Here is an 8,785-nt window from a genome sequence, read left to right on the forward strand (position 1 = left end):
CATTTTTCTAACTATCACCGGTTGCTTAGCCGTTTAACAATTTGACTTTTGAATTTGGCTGGCCAAGGGGTCAGCTTTTAATGATGAATCATCCGACCAGTAGGTCGGTTTTTAATGCTTACGTTTGGTTTCTAACACTTGTGTTTTATTTTTTGAAATTTAAATTTTGTGTTTGGATGGTATACCGGATGGTCTTGCCCCTGGGCGGCTGTGCGCTTGGATTTACAAGTTGGTTGATTGACTTGAAAATGTGTGATACCGGATGGGGGTACGACTGATATTCGAGTCAATCAATCACTGAGGTGATTTCCCCAAGCCAAGCGCGCAATCGGCCAATCGAGCAGCCGGTGCTTATTGTAGGCGGTCATTAGACCTTTCTGCCATGGTCGGATGGCTGTTCATGCAACATGTATTACAAGTTGCATGAACTAGAATGTAAAGTTTGCATTGGTCCCCCTGAAATTCTTCTTTTACAGCAACAGGCGGTCCTATATTTTCCAAGCAACCTTTTGCCCCTGCCCAATTTCAAATGGGTCCGGATGAATGTCACGCTACAAATATTACAAGTTGCATGAACTAGGAAGTAAAGTTTATACATGTCCGCCTGCTAATCTTTTATCACAATAGCAGGCAGTTCTATAGGCCTTATGTACTCACCCCATTTCAGATGGGTTTCTAAGACTTAGTCATCCTACTTGGGCCAATTTTAAAACTAGCCGTCTATGTAGGTTGGTGGCCATAATCTAATTATACTCAATGTCCGTCTGCCCCTGCTGGGAGGACTTGTATAATTTCGCGAGGTAATCTAAGTTAGAACTTCGGTCGGCTGCCGATTGATGTGTCTAACATCCGGCTTCCGCAGTCTTAGTCATTCTTTAGATTACTTTGGTAAGGCGGCTATGAGTTGACCAATTAGATCGTTCAATTTTTGCCGTCTGTATGTGGTTGTAGAGCAGACAATAGAACGCCCTTTGCGACGATAACACCCGGAGGGGTGTCGCCGGACGCCATATTGCACATTGGAGCAGGCGAATTTTTTAAAATGGGTAACCATCCGGCCATTAGCCTCATGTCTCTTTTTAAAAGACGGTTGTATAGCCACTAAACCTTTTTTGTGCTTAGCTTATCATCTGGCTATTGGCCTCACATTACTTGGACGTTAGTAGTTAACTTCCAATTTGAATTTTCAAGTTATTAGGCGAAGGTGTACCGTCTGTAAATCAAACAGGCGGCACATGTGATGTGAAGCATGTATATAAAGGAATAGATAAAATAATTTTGAAACAAAAAGCAGCTTTTCATTGATAGGCTTTTTATTTACAAATATTTACAACACTTAGAAGTAGTACTTTTTGAGGTTGTCTACATTCCAAATTCTGGGCAGCCGCATACTGTTTGGGTCTCCAGGCGGTAGGTGCCGTCTCTTACTTCCTCGTAAATCTGGTAGGGGCCTTCCCAATTAGGAGTCAGCTTTCCAAGCTCATTCGCCCTACCGGTTGCCTCCATTTTGCGGAACACAAAGTCCCCAACTTTCAAAGGGCGCTTATGTACTTTATTGTTATAAGCACGAGTCATTCTTAGACGGTAAATCTCATGACGCAAGGCGGCATTGCCCCTGCGCTCTAGGAGTGAGTCCAATGCTAGCCGCATGGCCTCCCAGTTTGCCTCTTCATCGTATAGCATGACTCGTAGAGTCGGCTCATATTGCTCAATCGGCAAGACGTCTTCAGCACCGTAAACCATGAGAAATGGGGTTTCACCTTTTTCCCCCTTTGTAGTTGTCCGGATGGCCCATAGGACATGAATTAATTCTTCGGCCCATAAACCTCCAGCTCTTTCAATTTTCTTTTTAATGTCGTCTGAGATGAGTTTGTTGAAGGCTTCAAGTTGGCCGTTTGCTTGGGGTCGGTCGACTGATGCAAAATAATTTGAGATCCCTTGATCTCCCAACCAAGTTTTGAGTTGAGGCGTCTCAAACTGAGGGCCGTTATCAAACACCATAGACATAGGTACCCCAAACCGGGTGATAATGTTCTTCCATATGAAAGAAATGACATCCTTGGTCTTGATGTTTTTGACCACCTCTGCCTCCACCCACTTGGTGAAGTAATCCACAGCCACTAGGATATAGCGCTTTCCGCCTGGAGTAGGCGTGTAAGGACCTAGGATGTCCATGCCCCATTTAGCAAACGGGATTGGGTTGTGGATTGCCGTCAGGTCAGTAGCCGGACAATGGATTAGCTTGCCAAATTTTTAACACTTGTCGCATTTTTTGACCTTCTCCATGGCATCCGACTCCAGAGTAGGCCAGAATTAATGCCGCCTAGCTCTGACGGCTAATGATCTGCCACCTACGTGAGAGGCGCAGTATCCCGCATGCAAATCCTCGAGAACTTCCTTCCCTTTCTCAGGGGTAACACACTTCATTAGAGGCTTCAAGAAACCTGCTTTGAAGAGTTCTCCATTTTTTATCTCAAAGTTAGCAGCTCGCTTTTTCATGACGGCTGCTTCCTGTGCTGAATCAGGAAGCATGTCGTCTATCAGGTAAGTCCGGATGCCATCCATCTAGGTAGAGCTTCGGTCAAGAATTCTAATGGGTTCCTCATGTATACTTCTTTTTTCCAAAACTTCCCAAAAGACTGACCGAGGCGTATCACAGCAGGCGAAGGATGCCAGTTTGGACAATGCATCCGCCTGATTGTTCTCAGACCTGGGCACCTGATTCAGATGGAATTCTTCAAGTTTCCCAGTCTCCTCTTTGACAGCCTGAAGGTATTTGATCATAGCTGGATGGGTGGCTTCATACTCACCTTGGTACTGGCTAACGACCAATTGCGAATCAGAGTAGGCGTCAATTTTGGTTGCCCCTGCCGCCTTACACATGCGGATGCAGGCTAGCAGGGCTTCATACTCCGTCTCATTGTTTAAGGCTTGGAATTTGAACCGTAGTGCATACTCAAATTTGTCCCCCTCAAGGGACTCATAAATAATTCCTGCACCACAGCCGTTCATAGTGGAGCTCCCATCCACGTACACATTCCAAACCTGATCAGTATTATTCGGTGGAACCCGGTCTTGTCATTTCAACAATGAAGTCGACGAACGCCTGACCCTTCACTGCCTTTCTTGGTTCGTAAGTGATTTCAAGACTTTGAATTTCAATAGCCCATTTGAGCATCCTACCAGATGACTCCAAAGTTAACATGGGCCACTTGAGGGGTTGGTCTGTGTATATCACAACCGGATGCGCCAAGAAGTATGGTTTCAACTTCTTGACTGCCATGTAAAGGGCGAGGCCAAAATTTTCAACCATGGGGTACCGGAGTTCAGCATTTTGGAGCACATGGCTAATGAAATAGACCAGGAGCTGCATCCCGTCTCTTTCAGCAAGGAGAACGGCACTGAGGGCATGGTCTGAGATGTTGCTAAGTACATGTATAACGTCTCTTTGGGCATAGGGCTAACTAGCCTTGGCAAAGAGTGCAAGTGTTCTTTTAACTTTTGGAAGGCCGCCTCAGCATCATCCCCCCATTCAAATCTAGTCCTTTTCCTGATTGATTGGAAGAAATAAAGGCATTTGTCACATGACCGGCTGAGAAATCTTCCCAATGCCGCCAGGTAACCAGTTAGTTTCTAAACTTCCTTGATAGTGAGGGGTAACTTCATGTCAATGATCGCCTGTATCTTCTCGGGGTTAGCCTCTATTCCCCTTTGATCAATCAGGAATCCAAGAAACTTCCCAAACTCAACATCAAAGACGCATTACTTGGGATTTAACATAACCTTATGTCGCCTGAGTGTGGTGAAGGTTTCTCAATAATCATCAAGGTGATCCGTCTGGAGCTTGGATTTGACTATCATATCATCAATGTACGCCTTTATGTTCCTTCCGATTTAATTAATGAAGACTGTATTAATCATTCGTTGGAAAGTAACAGGCACATTCTTCAAACCAAACGGCATCACGGTATAGTAGAATAACCCTTGATCAGTGACGAAGGCCGTCTTTTCTTGATCTTTTTTCCACAAGGATATCTGATGGAAGCCAAAATAAGCATCCATGAAACTCATCAAGGCATGGCCGGCTATAAAGTCGACAAGACTGTCGATCTTTGGGAGAGGATAACTGTCCTTTGGGGACGCCTTGTTGAAATCTGTGTAACCAACACACATGCGCCAGGTTCCATTCGGCTTCTTTAAAAGCACAACATTCGCCACCCAATCAGGGAATTTACATGGCCGAATGAACCCAGCGTCCAACAGCTTTTAAATTTCGGCAGCTACCGCCTAACTTCTTTCCTCGCCGTGACTTCTTTTCTTTTGCTGAATGGGATTCTTTTTTGGATCCACGGCGAATTTGTGGACAGCGAGATCCGGACTGATGCCTGGCATCTCTTCCGCTTCAAAGGCAAAGATGTCATTGAATTCTTCAACAGGAGGTGCAAGTCTGCACCAAGCCTTTCAAAGACAGCCGTCCCCACCTTAACAGTTCGCTCTGGACGGCTGCCGTCCAGAGGAATATCAACATGCTCACCTGCTGGTTGGGGACGGAGATCATCTAACCGTTCCCCGGTCAGTGATTGCTATTTCTTCTCCTTCTTCACCTCCACCAGCTTTTCAGTTTTTCTTTTCTTTGCGGCTGTTAGAGGGGGTGAATCAGGGTCCTTGATATCGTCAAGGTTTATTGGCTCCTTCGGCTGACCGGCTACAGCAGCAGTCGGCTTGACGTTTGAGAGATAACACTCCCTTGTCATCTTCTAATCCCCGTTGAGGGAGCCAATAGAGCCATCATCCTTTTCATACTTGAGAAGCATGAGAGCTGGGATGATGACGGCCTTACACTCGTTTAAAGTGGGTCAGTCAAGAATAATGTTGTAGGCGGTCAGCTCTTTAACCACCAGGAACCTGACGACCATGTGTCGCCCTTTCCCTTTCTCCCCCAGCCGGATGGGTATATCAATCTGTCCGACTGGGTGCACGACCCCTCCACCAAAGCCTACTAATGGATGGGAGACGTCGCGCAGATTGTCCAGCTTGTAATTAAGCCTAGACAGACACTTGTAGCTGATGAGATCAGAAGAGCTACCCGTGTCTATTAGGATCCGGCCAACCAGCTGGTTGGCAACCTTGCATTCAATGACGACCGGGTCGTCATGTGGTCGGCGAACTTTGCCCCGATCCTTTTCAGTGATGAGGACGTCTGGGAATGTTCCACTGGAGGACGTCTGTCCATCATCAACTGAATGGATCATCCTCTTCAGATGATCCTTGATGCCCTAAATGGTCGGGCCACCGCATGCGAATTCGCCTGCTATAGTGTAAACCGGATCCTTGTCGGTATCCGAGCTACTAGTAAGCTGGAAAGTTTTTGACGAATGCCCCGGATTCGTCTTAGAAGCCGCTTTGGACTTCAAGAAATAGGACTTGAGCAAGCCCTTGTCAGCCAGACGGTCCAACGTCCGTTTGAGACTATAGCAATCGTTGGTGTCATGGCCCACTTCCTGATGGAAGTGGCAGAATTTATTCTTATTCCGTGACTGAACGGAACTCTTCATAGGATTCGGCTTCTCAATGGTCAGCCGATCCTTCACCTCTGTAAAGATGGTGTAACAGTCTTTATTGAATTCATACCGTGAAACATACGGCTTGAATTCTTTCTTTTTCTTCTTGGACGGCTGATCAGGTTCCTCAACCGCCCAAACTTCTTTTCTCTTTTTGCTCACTGTAGCTTTCTGAGCCAGCTGAGCAGACCGACTCTCTTTTTGCTTGTCAGACTTCTTGGAGTCCGATTGATGGCTGGACGAGCAGAGGTCGGTGGCTTGAATAAAGCTCTCCGCCTCTATCAACGCCTCTTGAAGGGTGAAAACCCTCTTCCGGACAAGGTCAAACTTAAAGGTCGACCCGTCCTTAAACCCTTGAAGAAGTCTGTATAGGCTACCTCGTCAGACAGCCCCTGGATTTGAATTCTCACCAGGTTGAACCGCCTGACATAGGAGCAAAGTCCCTCTTTGTCTCCCTGCCAAATGGTGCTCAGATCGAGGTTGGTTTTCTTGGTAGGGGTGGTCATTGAGAAGTTGGAGGCAAACAGGAAGCCTGACCTCCTACCGACTGGTGTATGGCTCTCATGCAAGGATTGAATATTCCCTGCATATGTGTTTTTGAAGCTGCCTGGAAAGCTCGAAGTAGAGGCTGACTTAGACAACTGCTGACTTCTCCTGCGCTCGATGATTTGTCGAGCGTTAGGGGTAGAATTTTTGTTACCCATCGGTTGTTGCTCCTGGCTGGGCTTTCTTGGACCCTTCTGGGGCAGAAGGATCTTGGACCAGTCAAGGGTTGTGGCTGCCTTGTCCTTTGGATGCGGAGTTGGCTGCCTATCCCTGACTGGCTTCTTCCTCTCAGTTCGAGGAGACTTCTTGGACGGCTGACTCTTGCTAGAGCCATTCGTTTTCTTTTCGATTAGGTCCTTAATCTCACCCTTGAAACTCGTCATGAATTTCATGAGCTCGTTCCTGGTGACTAGAGCCTGACCTCCTACCGACTGGGTTTCCCCTTCCGGCTGATCAAGGGGCCTACTTGTACCCGCGTGGCTTTCACTTCGTTCCAGAGTGTCTCTGGGACGGATGCGCTTTGTGATGAGAGAGCCATCTTTGGCTATGTAAGTTTCGACCTGAGGATCATCATCCTCATGGTCAGTAAAGACCTCCGGCTGATTAGCTTAAGGTCAGGAGGCGGTACAGACTCTTGAACCATCTTTGATGTACTCTCCCCACAGACGGCGCCAAATGTTTTGGGTGTTTTTGTCCCTCGGGAGAGTTACAACTCAAGGACTGATCCGACTGCGCCTGTACCTGCAAAACAACGGAGACTCCGGGGATTTGGAGCTCCGCCTCCGACGATCAAGTTAGAACGTGCTGGAGAAAGTAATTATCACCTTGGGTCTTTAGAACAAAACTGGGTGGGTCTTTAGAATTATCCTTTAAATTTCCCTTGCCTTGGTTGTTCCAATTACCCCTATTTTGATTTCGACCATAACCTTGATTATGGTTACCTTAACCTTGGTTATGATTACCATAATTTTAGTTTTGATTTTGGCTACTATAACCTTGGTTGTTATAGTTACCTCGGGAATTTTGGTTCCCTTGGTTCCTATTACCACCACCTTGGTTATAGTTGTCAAAATTCCCATGGTTATTGTAATTCCTATTCCGTTGACCTCTTTGATTCTCAAACCTAGAATCATAATTGTTTGACACATAATTCACATGCTCATTCACATTTCCATCTTGATCATCACAAACATGTATACATGCATGAGGGCAATTAGAAGCATCATGATCATACGATCCACAAACATCACAAAACAAGAAACCACTAGGCATGTTACTAGAAGAGGGAGAGGGTTGAAAGTTAGAAGACAAACCTCTCCCCTTAGATTGGGAGGGAAGATTCGAAACTTGGGAGGTAGAACTTTCCAACTTTGCCTTGACAGCGAACATTTCTTTCCCCAAGTTTGTCATTTGTGAGGACAGATTGTTGATTGCATTTAGGTGATCAACCGAGTATACCGAAGAGCTACTCTTGCTAGTTGACTCCCTTTCGCCATCTTGCCAATCTCTATATTACCTCACTACGTCTTCAATTATGCATCCACTTCCTCCTCCGTTTTATTCATAATGGGACCTCCGGCTCCTCCATCAAGACATGACTTCCCTTGAGGACTTAGGCCATCATAGAAGATTTGAATAATTTGGTAAGTAGGAATTCCGTGGTGAGGACATTCTCTTTGATACTCCTTGTACCTCTCTCATGCTTCATAAAGGCTTTCACTAGACCTTTGCTTGAAACCTTGAATCAAAGCTCTAGCCTCCGCCGTTTTCTTTTGTGGATAGAAACGGGATAGAAATTCCTTGGTCACTTCGTCCCATGTCCTTAAAGAATTGGGTTTGACCTCCTTGTCTAGCCATTGCAAGGCACGCCCTATAAGGGAAAAGGGAAAAAACTTGAGGCGGATGAATTCTTAGGAAACTCCATTCACTTTGATAGTGTTGCAATACTTTTCGAACTCTTTGAGATGATTTAGTGGGATCTCATGCTTGGCCCCACTAAATTGTCGCCTCTCTATCAAAGTGATCATTGCCGGCCTTATTTCAAAGTATTTGCCGGTGTTGTAGGTGGAGCAATCCCACTATCAAACCTATATGCACCGGGAATCCCCAATTCCTTCAATGCCACTCTTGGATTTTCTCCCATCCTTGCTTGTTCTTCTTGTTGTGGTTCTTCTTCACTTGAAGAGCTAGAACTCAAAGATCATCTAGCAACTCTTACCCTTGCAATTGTCCTCTCTATTTCCGGATCAAGTGGCACTAGTGAACGACCACATGCTCTATGCATACAATCTCAAAAGAAACAATTAGTAGCACGGCTACAAATGTAGCCAAAAAGAGAAAAATCTTTTTGTATTTTCAACTAAAGATGAAGTAGACTCAACAACAATAGCAAACAACTACGCCACTCCCCAGCAACGGCGCCATTTTGACGGAAGGTGGATTCTAGGTCGTTGGAAACTAAAATTCCTTCAATCAAACTAAATTTATAACCAAACCTACACCTAGTAATAGGGCAAGTTCGGGTCGAACCACTAGGAATGGGGGGAATTTGCTACGGCCAATGTCAAGCTACTTCGAAAGGTAAGATGGTAGTGTAGGTTATCTAATTCAACTAATCAAACCAAGTAAATCAATATATCAAGACACTAGGGATTTAGGAACCACATGTACTTGCAATG

At 45.6% G+C, this 8,785-nt stretch overlaps 1 non-coding gene across 1 annotated transcript; it reads left to right on the forward strand.

The window, feature by feature from the left end:
• Window positions 1-7,760: 7,760 nt before the first annotated feature.
• On the forward strand, window positions 7,761-7,866 carry LOC145573367 (small nucleolar RNA R71). Its single transcript, XR_014097412.1, has one exon. It is a non-coding gene; the product is annotated as a small nucleolar RNA R71 (small nucleolar RNA).
• Window positions 7,867-8,785: the final 919 nt, after the last annotated feature.

This window comes from Chenopodium album, chromosome 12 (genome assembly GCF_948465745.1).
Source record: "Chenopodium album chromosome 12, dcCheAlbu1.1, whole genome shotgun sequence".
In the NCBI taxonomy this organism is placed as follows: Eukaryota; Viridiplantae; Streptophyta; class Magnoliopsida; order Caryophyllales; family Amaranthaceae; genus Chenopodium; species Chenopodium album.